Consider the following 14,719-nt stretch of genomic DNA (forward strand, 5'->3'; position numbering starts at 1 on the left):
TAATCTGAATTAGAGAGCTGATTGTACATAATGACTCCTTGGGGATGCCGCGGTAGAAAAAAGAAAACAAAAACTTAAGTAGTTTACTGAATATGCATAGTCAGTAGAAAATTCTTCTAAAATTAGTGTTAATTGAATCTGAGCCTTGATCATCTTTGAACCCTTAATTTTTAATTCGATCCCTTAAAAAACTCTTGTGGCCTCTTAAAGATACATCCTACAACCAGTAAAAGTTACACTGTAATGATCGTAAAAAGGCTGAGTTACCGTAGGGAAGTGAGTCATTTGTGTGGATATATATATGTGAATAGGTGTGTGGTACATTTATACGTCTACATACACATGCGCAGACATATGTGTGTTTAATACAAACCGTAGTTTGTCTTTATTCAGATGTCTCCTTCTCTCTCTGCCTCTGGAAATGGGGCACATTTTCTTCAGTTAAAAACAGAAATAGAAGCGATGGTCTTGACCCATTTTACACTTATTTATTTCAGGCTCTCACCACACACTTGTTCATGGGCGCAGCAAGAAGAGGGACCCACAGAGCTGGAGCCGCGAGGGCTGGCACATTGGACTCAGAGCTGGCAGAACTCGTAGGGGGACCTTGCCATCCTGCAGCCCCATGTCTGGCTCCAAGATAATTCTGTTAGTGAAATGCTTGCACTTAAAATCCAAAATTAATTTGAACTGAATGTTACTGAAAACGAAGTAGATGAAAGTGCCCCACTCTTGCCTTACCCACAGTTGTTATGCGAGAGATCCACAGTCTGACCTGGTGTGGGAGAGCAGGTCTCTGCCCACATGCCACTTGGTCACAGAGGTCTCGGCAGTTGTCCTTGGTGCCCAGATGCCACTCTCCGTCCCCTTTGCAAGCTTCTCTTTTCCTAAGAGCACTCATCTCCAGAGTGGTGGTAGGATCATGTATTGGTGGCTGTCTGTGTCCTACAGGAATGGAAGCCCCACGAGGGCAGGGCCTCCGTGCTGTTCCTGTCTTCACTGTGTGGGGCAGGGCCTGGCTCAGTGGAGAGTCTGAATAAATGCTGTGAGTGCATAAATGGGTCACCTGACGTGGTGTCCTTTCTGAATAATTTAATTTGCTTTTAATTTGCCTTTTATAGATAACTTTTTAAAATGATAAAACAGTGAAACTTGGGGGTAAATATAAAAATTTTGTTATGATTGAAATGAGTGACACGGGGTGTTTTTGATTTGCCGGAGCAAAGCAGGGCTTTAGAATATTGAATTACAAATTTACGCTCTGTTCTGGTAGCCATGCCTCCTGACGAAGAAGCAGAGGAAAAAGATGTAGGAGAGACAGGAGTCCTGTCTCTGGAATACAGGTGTACCTTGGAGAGCTTGCAGTTTTGGTTCCAGACCACTGCAAGAAAGCGAGTATCATAATAAAGTGAGTCAAATGAATGTTTTTGTTTCCGGTGCGTATGAAAGTTAAGTTTACACTATTTTTTCTCTATTAAATGTGTTAATAGCATTATGTCTAAAAAAATGTACATACCTTAAAAAATACTGCTGAAAAATGCTAACCATCATCTGAGCTTTCAGCGAGTCATGACCTTTTTGCTGGTGGAGGGTCTTACCTATATGCAGTGGCTGCAGACTGCTCAGGGTGGTGGGTGCTGAAGGTTGGGGTGGCCGTGGTGATTTTTTATAACAAGACAACAATGAAGTTTGCTGCATAGATCAACTCCTCCTTTCACAAATTTCTCTAGCATGTGATGCTGTTTGATAGCATTTTCCCCATAGGAGAACTTCTTCCAAAGTCGGACTCTGTCCCCTCGAACACTTCCACTGCTTTATCAACTAAGTTTATGGAATATTCTGAATTCTTTGTTGTCATTTCAATAGTCTTCACCAGGAACAGATTCTCTCTTAAGAGTTTCGTCCATAAGAAACAAGTCCTCATCTGTTCAAGTTTTATCATGAGATTGCAGTGATTTGGTCCCATCTTCAGGCTTCACTTCTAATTCTAGTTCTCTTGCTATTTCCACCACACCTGCAGTTCCTTCCCGCACTGAAGTCTTGAACACCTCAAAGTCATCCATGAGGGTGGAGTCCATTTCTTCCAAACTCCTGTTCGTGTTGATATTTTGACCTCTTTCCATGAATCAATGTTTTTAATGGCATCTAGATGGTGAATCCTTCCCAGAGGTTTTCACTTTACTTTGTCCAGATCCATCAGAGGAATTCGTATCTAAGGCAGCTATCGCCTTATGAAATGTGTTTCTTAACTAGTAAGACTTGGAAGTTGAAATTACTCCTTGATCCATGGGCTGCAGGATGGACGTTGTGAGCATGTGTGAGTCTCCTCGTACATCTCCATCAGAGCTCTTGGGTCACCATATGCGTTGTCGGTGAACAGTACTATTTTGGAAGGGATCTTTTTTCCTGAGCAGTAGGCCTCAACAGCGGGCTTAAAATATTCAGCAAACCATGTTGTAAACAGATGTGCTGTCATCCAGGCTTTGTTGTTCCATGTATAGAGCACAGGCAGAGTAAATGTAGCCAGTTCTTCAGCATTGTTCTAAAATTCGCACCATGGCAAATGAGCATTGGCCCCAACAGGGGAGGCAGCCTGTCCTTTGAAGTTGGAAGCCAGGGGCTGACTTCTCCTCTCCAGCTATGGAAAAGCGAGGTAAGCCTTCCAGCAGCAGGTGTTTAGTTTACGTGGAAAATCTGTTGTTTCGTGTCGGCGCCGTCGGGAATCCTCTGAGCTAGATCTTCTGGAGAGCTTGCCGCCGCTCTTGCGTCAGCACTTGCTGCTTCCCCTTGTGCGCTCCTGTGATGAACACGGCTTTCCTTAAACCTCATGAACCCACCTGTGCTGGCCTCAGACCTTTCTAGTGCAGCTCCGTCCCCTCTCTCAGCCTTCAGGAACTGGAGAGTGAGGGCCTTGCTCTGGATGACGCTTTGGCTGAAGGGAATGCTGGGGCTGGTTTGCTCTTCTATCTAGACCCCTAGAACTTTTCCCATTTCAGCACGAAGGCTGTTTTGCTTTCTTACCCCTATGTTCACTGGAGTAGCACTTTTAATTTCCTTCAAGAACTCTTCCTTTGCAGGCACAACTTGGCTGTTTGGCAGGAGAGGCCTCGCTTTCAGCCTGTCTCAGTTTTCAACATGCTTTCCTCCCTGAGCTGAATCAATTCTAGCTTTTGATTTAAAGTGAGAGACGCGGGCTCTGCCTTTCACCTGAACACTTAGAGGCCATCGTAGGGTTATTAGCTGGCCCGATTTCAATATTGTGGTGTCTCGGGGACCAGGGAGGCCTGAGGAGGAGAGAGGGGAACAGCTGGTCAGTGGAGCAGTAGGACACACCCGACATTGGTCAGTAAAGTTTGCCATCTTACACGGATGTGGTGTGTGGCGTCCCAAAATAATGACAGGAGCAACATCTGATCACAGATCACCTTAAAAATATAATAATAATGAAAAAGCTTAAAATACTGCGAGAATGACCAAAATGTGACCCAGAGACACAAAGTGAGCAAATGTTGTTGGAAAAATAGCACCAATAGACATGTTTGGCACAGGGTTGCCACAAACCCTCCACTTGTAAAAACTCAATACCGGCGAAGCCCAGGAAAGCAAAGCAATAAAACAAACTCCTTTATTTTAATATCAAGACATCTAGTGAGAGTCTAGAAAGAAGCAATGAAAAATAAAAATAGGTAGAAAGTAGATTTTTTTTTACTTTTCTTAATATTTAATAATTTAAAAAACAGATTTTGGTGTCAAGAAAACAAGATAAACCAGAATATTTCCTAGGTCAAAGGGGCATTAACAAAGACTCAGAGGCAGTTATTCTGATGGAACTAACAGAAGTACTTCTGTTCTAGAATACCTACACGTTGCAGCTGCTCCCTCTTTATTCCTTGTGTGCTGGTGTAGGCCACAGTACCCACATGTTCTTGAGAACCTTCGAGGAGGATTGGTTTGTTTGTTTTTAATACAAAGGTCAAAACCCAGGAAAACCGTATCCTTTGATATAGGCTGTTCTCTTAAGGTGAGTTTATGCGGGGCACTGAGTTGAGCCAAACTGGTGACAGAACTTCAGCTTCTCAGGAATAGTGTACTGCATTTGTCAGATTGTGTTCATTTCATTGTGAACTTCAGTTATTCATTGCACACTGAAAGAATCACCTAAAACCAGGAAAACCAAAGGCCCAGTTGCGCTTGAATTTTATGTCATGTAGTGAGGTACCCGACATTTCTGATGAAATCAGTAGTATGTTTCACTTCCTTTTAAATAAAGTGTGAAAAGCAAAGAGGAGGTTTTTATGTACCACAAAGCAAAACAAAAAAACCTTTCAGAGCATAATGCATTTTTCATTAAACTTACCTCTGAACTATTTTGATTATGTAATCTTATCCTCCCATGAATGTATAAAAAGTGTGAATTTTCTGGGGTGAAGAAATAATTGCAGAAGCTGGTTAATGAGGCAGAACTCACACATCTGCATTTATGGTTTTGTGGGCAAATAAATCATCAGTGGAGGATACAAATGTAAAGAAAAATTCTTGATTGCGCTCAAGAAATGCAAGGTTGAACTTTTTACTAAAATAGAATTTTACAGCCTCTCCGAGGGATGTTGTGAGTATTAAATAAGTGTAATGTGCTCAGAATAGCAACCCAGGGCGTAGTGAGCACTAGGAAATGTGTGCTCTTTATCTCTTACAAGGATTTTAGTACAAAAGGCTAAATCATGTTTTAATCATGCATCATAAACTGAACTGTAATTTAATGTGGTGAATGTCCACTTTAACTCAATCAGGAGTGGCTTTCAGAGTGAGGAAGATCCTGAAACGTTTTTCTTTGGGCTCTTATGTGTGCCATGTATGAGATCCTTGGACAGGTTACCCAGATGATAGGCCTAGAGCCAAGAGATGCAGGAGCAAGTATGTAACTCTTAGTTGTATTTTGAAATACATTATTTTAAAAAATCCGAAGATTCGATTGATTTACTTTTTTTTTTACTTTTTTTTTTTTTTTAGCATGCCCTGTTGCTGTGTTTGTGTACTTCTAAGTTTTCTGGAATTCAGTGGAGATTTATGACCAGCAGATACTTAAAGCCGCTGTCAGAATTACGTACCTAGCGCTTCATTGATTTGAAATCTAGTTTTCATTCAACATTCCTGCAGTTTAAAATGTGACAGAAGTTTTTCAAGAGTGATTACATGAGTTAGTGCCCTCTGGTGGCACACAGAGGACATCAGGCAGAGAGGGACTGACCCGTTGAGCCTTCTTCAGAAAACCCTTCTGAGGAGGAGCCATCTTGTAATTGGTTCTTTTCTGAGAGCTTTTCTTTTTGGTGGATTTTGAAAAGGTCTGCAGTGGTCGATTTATGCCCATCTGTAATTTATTTTTCATGTGTTGGGTGCTCCTCAGTGCCCTAGCCCATTAAGCCATGGCCCTGGAGTTGACTAGTAACAGCCTTATAGGGAGACTTCTTTAGCAGTGCAGGCTAGGATGAATTTACGGGTGAGAGGATTTTCAGGCGAATTTACTGGAGGAAGGTATACCAACGTTAAGATTTTCGAAGGGGGATCAGGATATCCATTTTTAGATGCATCTCTTAATTTGCCTTTTGAAGAGGGGACAACTTACTTCTTGGATTGATGGCCTTGGGTGACTCAGTGGTGCCACTTGAGACAAACCTACCCAGTGGATTGGAAGTAGGTGGGCATTTGTGGTTCATTTAGATCTTCCCTGGAGGGCAGGCCCCACCTTTCCCGCCTGGGTCCTTTGGCCAGACTCGCTTACTCTTGGGGCTTTGGGGTCAGGCAGGCCAGAAACAGCATCTCATCCCCACCTCTGAAAAGCTGTGGGACCCTGGGAAGTCGCTCTGTCTTTTATGAGTTTCTTTAGCTGTGCGATCTGGCTGTTGCTGCTTCGAACCTACGTCAGGAGATAGTTGTGCGGTGGAAATGAGCTCGTATGTGAGAAAGTTGTAAGCTTTGTGCAGACTGCTATTACATAGTGTTTCTTTCCTTCTCTTCTCCAAAGCAAGCTCCCCCCTCCTTTAAAATGAAGTTTTAATCTTGAATAATTTTATATTTGCAGCCAAGTTGCAAAGGTGGTACAGAGTTTGCACAGTCCCATTACCTAGTTTCTCCTGCAAGCCTCACTTTGATATGGCTAGGTTTCCTTATAACTTTTCATGTAAAATCCCTGTGAACTTTGATCACATTTGGCTTAAAGTGCCAATTTAGCACTTGGCTAAGGCTGAAATATTTGCCTGAATACCTGAATTTTGCTGAAGATGTGCCATTTGCTTCCAAATCATCCTTCTGTTTTTACCTTGGTCCGTGTCTGTGACTACTTGACAATAGAGTAGTCTATGATTTTCCAGGATCTTAACACCTAAACAGTTTCCCCATTGATGAAGTTAATGAGCTGTGCACCCATAGGGGAGACAAGGCAGGCGGTTGGCGTCAGTGTGTCACCGAGGCACGTTGGCACCCCGGCCGCATCTCACACCGCCACAGTTTAAGTCAAGGTAGAAACGTGCATATTCCAACCCCCCCCCAAATCCCAAAAACATATTTGGAAATACAAAAAGAACTGACATAGCTTCCTAATCAAAAGCCCACCAGCTAGTTTTAATATATAGATAGTCTGTAATTAGTGTATGAAAAAACAGTAGCAGCTCACATTGTATCTACCTTTATAGTCTAAGAAAATGATTTCAGACAACATCTCATTTGGTTTCTTAACCCTGAGAGATAGGTGGGGAGAGCTTTGTCACTCCCCTTTCGTGTACCTGGATGAAGTAAGGGAGGCCAGGGGGTGACTGATGGAGACCGAGTTCATTAGAGCCACTCTACACATGACTGAACACTTCTCGCCCAGGCCTCCTCCAGCACTCCTGCAATAATGTGGCTTTGAAAATGCTGTTTTCCCTCTTTTATGTTGGCTAAGTGCCATCCCAGTGATCATATTTGTGCTTCTAATATGCACATTTTTTTGATACCTGACAATTTATATATTTTGTTTCAACGCAGATCCTTCTTGAATATTATCAGATCAGCACTTACAGGCTTGATTTAACAGAATCTCACCATCCTGGGTCTTCAGGGAAAGTCGCGGTCTGTGCCCAGGTGTGCCTGCAGCCTACTTTGAGGCGGTGTCCTGTGTGTGATCTTTGGGCTGTGTATTGTGCTGGAGAGAACCTTGGCACTGGAGACACGTAGGACTTTTTATTTATTTTTTATTTTTACGAACCACAGAGATATTTGAGTCAGAAAATGATGTAGTTTGAAAAAGTGATAAATGGACCAGGTTCTTGAAAAGCCAGCAGAACATCTTATTTACACAAAAATCAGAAAACAGAAATGAGTCTCCTAAGGAAAAAAAATTTTTTTTTTTTAAATACGGTGCTTTTATATAAATTTTCTCGTATCTGTTTTTGTGGTATAAAATTTAATTTTATCATCATTTGTTTGTTTTGTGGTTAGGTCTCCATTTCTCACAGCATCTCACTTAACCTGTCTGAAACGGTGAGTTCAGAGGAAGCCCTGTGCTGCTGCCTGTGGCGGCACTCATGCCCAGACGGTTAAGTCTCACTGCCCACTTGGGTGAGTTTGGTGGGTGATTGTTCTTTTGTTTTTTTAATCAGTAACATAGACTAAGCTACAAAGCCAAGTGGAAGAATTAAGATATGTTTTAATCTTTTCAAGTTCTAAGAGTCTCATTAAAGAACCATCTTTTCTTTTTCTTTTTTTTCTTAAGCTGACAAAATGTCCACGTGCTTGCCTGGTTCCTGCCTGGCCCCTCAGAATTCTGGAGCCACAGCCAGGGTGGATCCCTGGTAGCTTCCCTCATGGCCTCTAGCGAGGGTGGGTGTGCTGCTCCCTTGCAGCAGCTCCGGATGTCACCTGGAAGGAATCTTTGCTGTGGCTTTGATTATCCTCTTCAGGTTGTGCCTTTTAGGAAGTTGTAAAACAGATGGTGCTGTCCAGCCGTCTGAGATCAGCCCTGCTGATGTGGGCAGAATTCAGAATGAAGTTTTAGCTTCATGGACATGTCGTGGGGAAGTTGCGTGTCATGACAGGCCGTGTCCCATCAGGGGGAGTACTGTGGGATGGACCCTGAGGAGGTTAGACTAGGGGCTGCCGGGCTTCCTCTGACTGGCAGACTTGGCTGTGGGTTGCTCAAGATGGTGACCGGTTCCCTCTCGGAGTGGCGGGTCTGTAACCTGAGTCGTCAGTCTGAGAAGGGGGTGTTTTGTGTTCACTTGGGGTTTTCTGACATTGACTAGAAAGAAGAGTAACGCTTTAGTTGTGTAATTTACAATAATGACCAAAAGCCTCAAGCCTGCTCCCCACAAAACATCCAGTTATCCAAATATTCATTCAAATTATAAATTTCTTTCAGCTATGGGCACTTTTTTCCTTGTCTTTTTCCTTTCTGTTTTCTTTCCCCACCAGATAGATTCACACTGAAAAATAAGACAGGCTCCAGTATTTGCATGTGGAAAATTAAGATCCGTGCCCAGAGGCGCCTGGTGGCAAGCACAGTGAAGTAAGCGGAGAACTGGGGCAATTGTTTATTTGAAGGTTGGGTGTGACATATGAATGAGCCTATCTTTTTAATACCCGCCCATCTGTCCTGGACTGAAACAGGCATTTGGAATAGGTTTTGCATTCTAAGTTCAGTTTTGAAAACCAACCATTCACGGTGAATGCAAAGTTGCTGGAAGTTTGTTTCAGAGATGATGCCACCCTCTATTTCTGTGAACCCAATAAAAATAGCATGGAATAAAATTTAATTATGCTATGCTGCATATTTCATGTGGAATTAAGGGGCAAGAGTTGCCTTTGCAACGCATTAAGTTTGGAAGGAATAAAGGCTTTTTGTAGGTTCTTTGGAAGATACTATAATTAAAAGATTTGCTGAAATGTATTTGTCCCCTTTTGAAGAATTTAAAGGAATCCATGCCTCCCTTCCTAAATTGATTGCCTCTCAAACATCAGCCACGCTTGGCAGTAAATACGGTGAGGCCATTGCTGCTCTGCTGACGTGACGGCTTCTTTCTGTTAAATGTAAAATAGGTTTTTAATCTCCTGATTTAGATGTTTAATAGAAAGTAAATGTTTGACTTGCTTTGGTTTCTGCTGAACCTGTATTTAAATCCACACAAACAGTTAGAATAAAGTGAAAACATCACTGGACTAGCTATTTTAAACATTTCAGGACGTGAGAATGCTAAATGGGGTTCCCTTTTAAAACTAGAAATGGCTGCTTGCATTTACATAATTACTGCTAACTAGCACAACATTTTACATGGTGACAAACGCAGGGTAGGAAAAGTATCTGTTTTAAAAAAGCCTGGTAAAATGAAGCTGAAAAGCTCTGTGAGCAGCTGCTTCCTGCAGAGGGCCTTTGCAAAGCCAGGGGAAGGAGACCTTTCCAGAGGGAGGGTGATGTGACATCCTGGGAGCAGGCAGGTAGCTCAGGCAGCTGCTTGGAGATGCTTGCAAGCTGTCCCTTAGGCTGAGCTCACAAACCTTTCATCTGGAAGCAGGGTTGTAGGTGCTAGTTCCTAAATCTGCTTTTCAGTTTTGGAGCGGGTAGGGCATTCTCTGTCCGTGGTTGAATGGTGTCTGGTGAGGTTGAAGTTCAGTGTTGGTGCAAACAGCCTGGGAGGGTGTTTGTGAAAATAAAGACTAGCGTCTCCTCGTCCAGATTGAGCAGTCAGTACCTCCAGCCGGAAGCTCAGGTATGTCCTTGATTCTGCCTTTTGTCCCCTGCCACAAGTGGGACCCAGCTGTAAGTCCCTTTTTCCTTCTCCTATGTGCCCCGCTGTGTGCATCTCTGCTGGTGCCTCCAGAGTCTGGTCTGTCCTCATTTTCTTTGCCTGGACGTCTGACCCCACTTCCTATCTGGACTCCTGTTGCCAGTCTGGCTCCCTGTACAGGGACCAGGGTGATTTATGAAGGATATAACCTGGGTGAGGTCACTGGCTTGCTTCAAAACCCTGCAGTGACTTTCTACCCATTTGGAGTGCACTTGGCCTGTGTGGCCTGGTCCCTGCGACAGCGCTCAGGCCGTACCGTGTGCTCTTCCTCTGGGCGCATCAACCCTTCCCACAGCTGGAACACACCCGGTCATGTGCTTCTCCTCTGCAGTTTTCTCCCCATGGGGTGCTGTCCCCCACACCCCGTGTTTGTGTGCCAGCTTCTTCCTGCCACTCAGGTCTCACCTCAAATGTCATCTCAGGGAGGCCCTTCCCAGACAGCCCACGCTAGCATAGTCCTCCATCACTCTGTCATTGGCATGTTTTGGTAGCATATTTATACTGTCTGAAATTGTCTCTTGTATTCCTTTGCCTTTCTCTGCTCTCCTCCCCAGCCCTTTAGAATGAATGTGAGCTCTTTTAGGGCAGGGACCTAGTCTGTCTCCTCAGCTGTATTCTCAGCAGCTACAGGTTCCTGTAAGTGTGCAGGATGCCACTGATTAAATGGATGCACAAGAGGAGCCCTGGACAGCACTCATGTCCAAGGAGGGGGCTGACCTGGTGGGACTGGGCACCTAGACGGACGGTCCTAAAGTTCTTGTCGTCTCCAGGTGTTTTCTGGAGCTGTTTGGGAAACACCACTCTAAACCTTGCCTTTTGGCATTGAAAGTTGACATTTGGGGTCAATGAATGGCTGTGGACATGGTTCAGCCCATGTCCCACGAGAGTCGGGGACCTTGCTCTCATGGCTCCCTGAGTATTCCCAGTGCTCTTGGTTCAGTGGGAGCTCAGCAGTGGGGGTTCTGCCTCCTTGCTGGGGTGGTGCCTTACCTTGCTGGAGACTGAATTCGAACTCACCCACACCCAGCTTGAGAGCTAGACCTCCTTTTCTGTGATTGCCCCTGTGGCATCTTTCTTATGACAATGATGGCTACACTTTCTATGTTCCACATTCTTTCTGGGGCTAGGGGACTAATCTCCTAAGATACCAGTATTTGCAGAAGTCTGAACTTTGGTGAGTAGCTTTGAGCTTCTCTGGTTCTCCTCTTGGCTACATCCCAAATTTTTAGGAGAAAAATGTGGTGAAGCTACAGATAGCTGGGAGGTTGATGAGGATGTTTGGAAGTAGATTGAACCCTTCGTGTTCAGCTTTCTTAGGAAAGAAGAGAATCACATTTCCAACTCATGCCATCTCAAATATGATATGCCACTGCAAGCTGTCCGTCAGAACATTTACTTTGGTCTCAAATATGCTGGTTTAGGGACTGGGTTGTAGAACTCAGGAGACCTGTCTGCTCAGCAGAAGTTCCACTGTACAACTTTCCATTCTTGCTGCTATCTTTATCAGGACATTGTTACGGTGTTGGCTTGTTTCAGTAAAAACACCAGCTTCTCAGTTATTTTATAGTGAAACGGAGCTTCTTAGAACCGAGACCTAGGGACAGAGTCCTTGAGCTGGGGCGTTTGCATTGCTTTTGATCGAGCACCAGTTCATTAGACTGGATTTAAGAGAACCCCCCTGCCCTTTTCTCGTGTGTGACTGGAGCCTCGTGCCACCCATGGCATGGTGTCTTGATTGCCTGGCCCCCCACTTGCCTGGCTAGAGAACACGCTCAAGCTGGAGGGAACAAGCAAGATGAAGACAGGCAAGAGTCAAGAAAGGGCCTGGCCTGCCCGAGCCAGACACGTGTGCAGTGGGGGTGGCTAGATAGGGCTGGAAAATTGGTTTCAAGCAGCTTATGGGGGTTCTTGTGTGTAAGAAGTGGGCAACTGTAGGTCATTTCCCCTGGTAACTGAGCTGGTGAACTGGGGTGTGTGTAGGGCTGGCTGAGGGCAGAGAGAAGAACTTGGAGAACGTATCAGTCATTGGTTTCTTAGTTATTGGAAACTCCGTCTTTCCTGGGAGCCATTTTCCTCTCTAACAGATGCTGTGAGAAGCTGTCTAGTGCATACCCCTGAGTTGTGTACCTTTTCTGATTTGGTCCTTTTGGTCGGTTGCTTTTGAAGTTAAGGTGCTGGCTTGGTCAACTGAATATTCGAAACAGACTCCCATACACGCCTGGCTGGTAAGTATTTGAAGAGCAGTGACTTCCTGCGCGAGTGATTAGCAGGCATGCTTGATGTGTGGTTGACACACACAGTGTCTATGGTAGTTACTGTGTGATTGCTTAAGCACGAACCAGGGCGCACTGGTCCAGCTTGAAGTGAGGTTGCCCCTCTGAAAGGACATCCTGGTTGCATTTTACTGGCACTGTGTGTAAGCAAGGGACAAGCGCCCATTTACTGTTGTTCTCATCTCCTTTTCCAGCCTTAAAAAAGCCAAAATGATTTCCTGCCCATAAATTGCTTGGTTTTCTTTTTCTGGTCTTTCCTTTCGTGGCCAAGATATTTGCAGAAATTTCTGGCTAACCAGCCGTCCGTAACTTTCCTCTTCACTGCGGATGCTGTGGTTAGTGGTATCTGAAGAGCTCCCCCAAATCCAAAGTTGTTGCCTTAGGAAAGCTGAGATTCCAGCGGTTCAGCCGCTGCAGTGGGGTTTTACATTCCTTGTCTTGAGACTGTGTTTGACTCATTAAATATTTCAAGTTAGTTGAGAAACTTAAATATTTGTTAAATTTCAGGGTGTCCTGACTTAGAGAAAATGAATTACTGGGTATACTTTATAAGACCCATCTTTTGCCCATTCCTCAGCTTGTAGTGATGATGAGGCTTAAAGATTCTGCCCTTCAGGCAGACAAGTGAAAGCCCTTCGACGGGGAGAAAATGCGCCAGCAGTGGGGAGCAGTTCTCCCGCATGGCATTAGCGTTGGCTTGTGAGTTGGCCCCTCAGGATGGTACGGACAGTTTCCAGGGAAGAGTTCAGGAAAGACGCTGGAAAGGGATTTTCCTGACTCTCATCTCAAGGGGAATCTCCTTTTTGCTTCAGCTGGCCAAACTTAGCTGGCTCAGCGTGCCTGATTCCTAGACCAACTTCCCGCCCTCTCAGCGCATAGCAGACCTCCAGACAGGTGCCTGGTTGACGTGGATCCCCTGGTTTGCTTTGTTTGAACTGTTATCTTTTTAATGGTGAAGCGGATGATCTAGACCGAGCACCAAGGTACGCCTTCCTTCCATCCCCTTCATGAGCCCGGATGCCCGCAGCGTGGTCTCGTGTGCACCTGTAGGACAGACCAGGCAGTCCTTCCTGTAGGGTCCGTGAGGTCATCTGTACCTCGAGTGCTTCTTCAGGGTGGGGGACGGTTTGCTGCCCCCGACAGCGCTGCTGTCTCCGTGGAAATGTGCGCAGCCTGCTTACCCATCAGAGATGCACCACGGATGATAAATAATAATCACGCGGCGTGATTGCTGAGAGGCGGGCTCCAGCCAGTGTGTGCGGGGTTGTAGTGTTTTCCTGATGGATGGAGCCTATTCTGGGAAGCAGCTTATTGTCTCACGTGAACAGGCATTCTAAAATAAATGACTGCTTTCTTAATATTTTGAATCATTTTCTTCAGCACATGTTTTGTAGCCGTGGTTTGAAAGCTTGCCAAATATATGCCTTCACACAACTCCCTGTAGGGCTGGATATACAACCAGACCAAACAGTGTGATTTAAGGTTGAACATAATTGGAACTCAGCAATCACTTGCCTTGCATTTGATAGAATGGCAGCAGAGTGCTCTGGAGTTATTTCTCCGTTAAAAAATTATATATATGTAATACACACAAACGCATACTTGTATATAGTTTCAGTGCCTCATAATAAAGAAGTCGTGTCTGAAACCACTGGCCAGAAACACTAGTGTGAAAATTATTACTTGAATTTTGTGATGGAGGCAGTAATGAGCTTCAAACAGATCCTAGCAGTCGATACCACCGATGTGACTGAGGACCTTAGTCAAACTGTATAAGGTTACAGAATGGAGAAAAATCAGAAGGTGGCAGAAATACATCTTAAACCCAAGCCCCCATCAAGACTTTCATCAGGTGATGTGTTCCTTGTTTCTGTGCACTTCAGTAATTGAGCCATAAACCTGGTGAACTGGGTGCGGCCTCCCTGTTAAACAAGGGGCTTTGGTGTTTACATTTCAAGCGCTTCTGTGTGTTTGGGATTGTTGGACTGTCAGTCTCCTGTAATTGAGACCTTTTCATGTGCCTCTTGTGCGGTGGGAAAAATGCTGTTGACAGCCCCACTTCCTGAAGCTCTTTAGAAGATGGAATTGAGAGCTCTTTGAGGAGTCACATGTGGAATCCAGGTTTGTTTACCAGGCCGAGGGAGATCATACTGGCAGACATTTATGGTGACTGTCCGGATCGCAGAGGGTGGAGATGCACGAGAACGTCTGCTTCACTCCCTGGCACGCTGGCTCCTTCAGGCTCATCGCCAGCCCCGGCGCCGTGCAGGAGGAGGGGCGTGGGGAGGGAAACCATGCCCAGCACAGCCGCCACGGTTTCCTGATGATGGCATCCCATCGCCACACAGTGATACAGCCTGCCGCCACCCCTTGTAAGAAAAGGAAATAAAACTCTGAGGTGGAAACGTTGCTATCTCAACTTGTGCAATTAAAGTGAATTTTTTCCAGGGATTTCCTTCCCACCCCCTTTCAAAGTTTGGACACTTTTCTAGTCATTGAAAAGCTATCTTTTTTTTTTTTTTTTTTAAAGATTTTATTTATTTATTCGACAAAGACAGAGACAGCCAGCGAGAGAGGGAACACAAGCAGGGGGAGGTGGGAGAGGAAGAAGCAGGCTCCCAGCAGAGGAGC

At 44.8% G+C, this 14,719-nt stretch overlaps 1 long non-coding RNA gene across 1 annotated transcript in view; it reads left to right on the forward strand.

Annotated features, from left to right (window-relative positions):
* The window catches only part of LOC117804348, a 28,110-nt gene extending 13,615 nt beyond the window's left edge, over positions 1–14,495 (forward strand). The window contains exon 2 of the long non-coding RNA XR_004628689.1: positions 7,021–14,495. This is a non-coding gene — a long non-coding RNA (uncharacterized LOC117804348). The remainder of the gene's footprint in view (positions 1–7,020) is intronic.
* Positions 14,496–14,719: the final 224 nt, after the last annotated feature.

This window comes from Ailuropoda melanoleuca, chromosome 11 (genome assembly GCF_002007445.2).
Source record: "Ailuropoda melanoleuca isolate Jingjing chromosome 11, ASM200744v2, whole genome shotgun sequence".
NCBI lineage: Eukaryota > Metazoa > Chordata > Mammalia > Carnivora > Ursidae > Ailuropoda > Ailuropoda melanoleuca.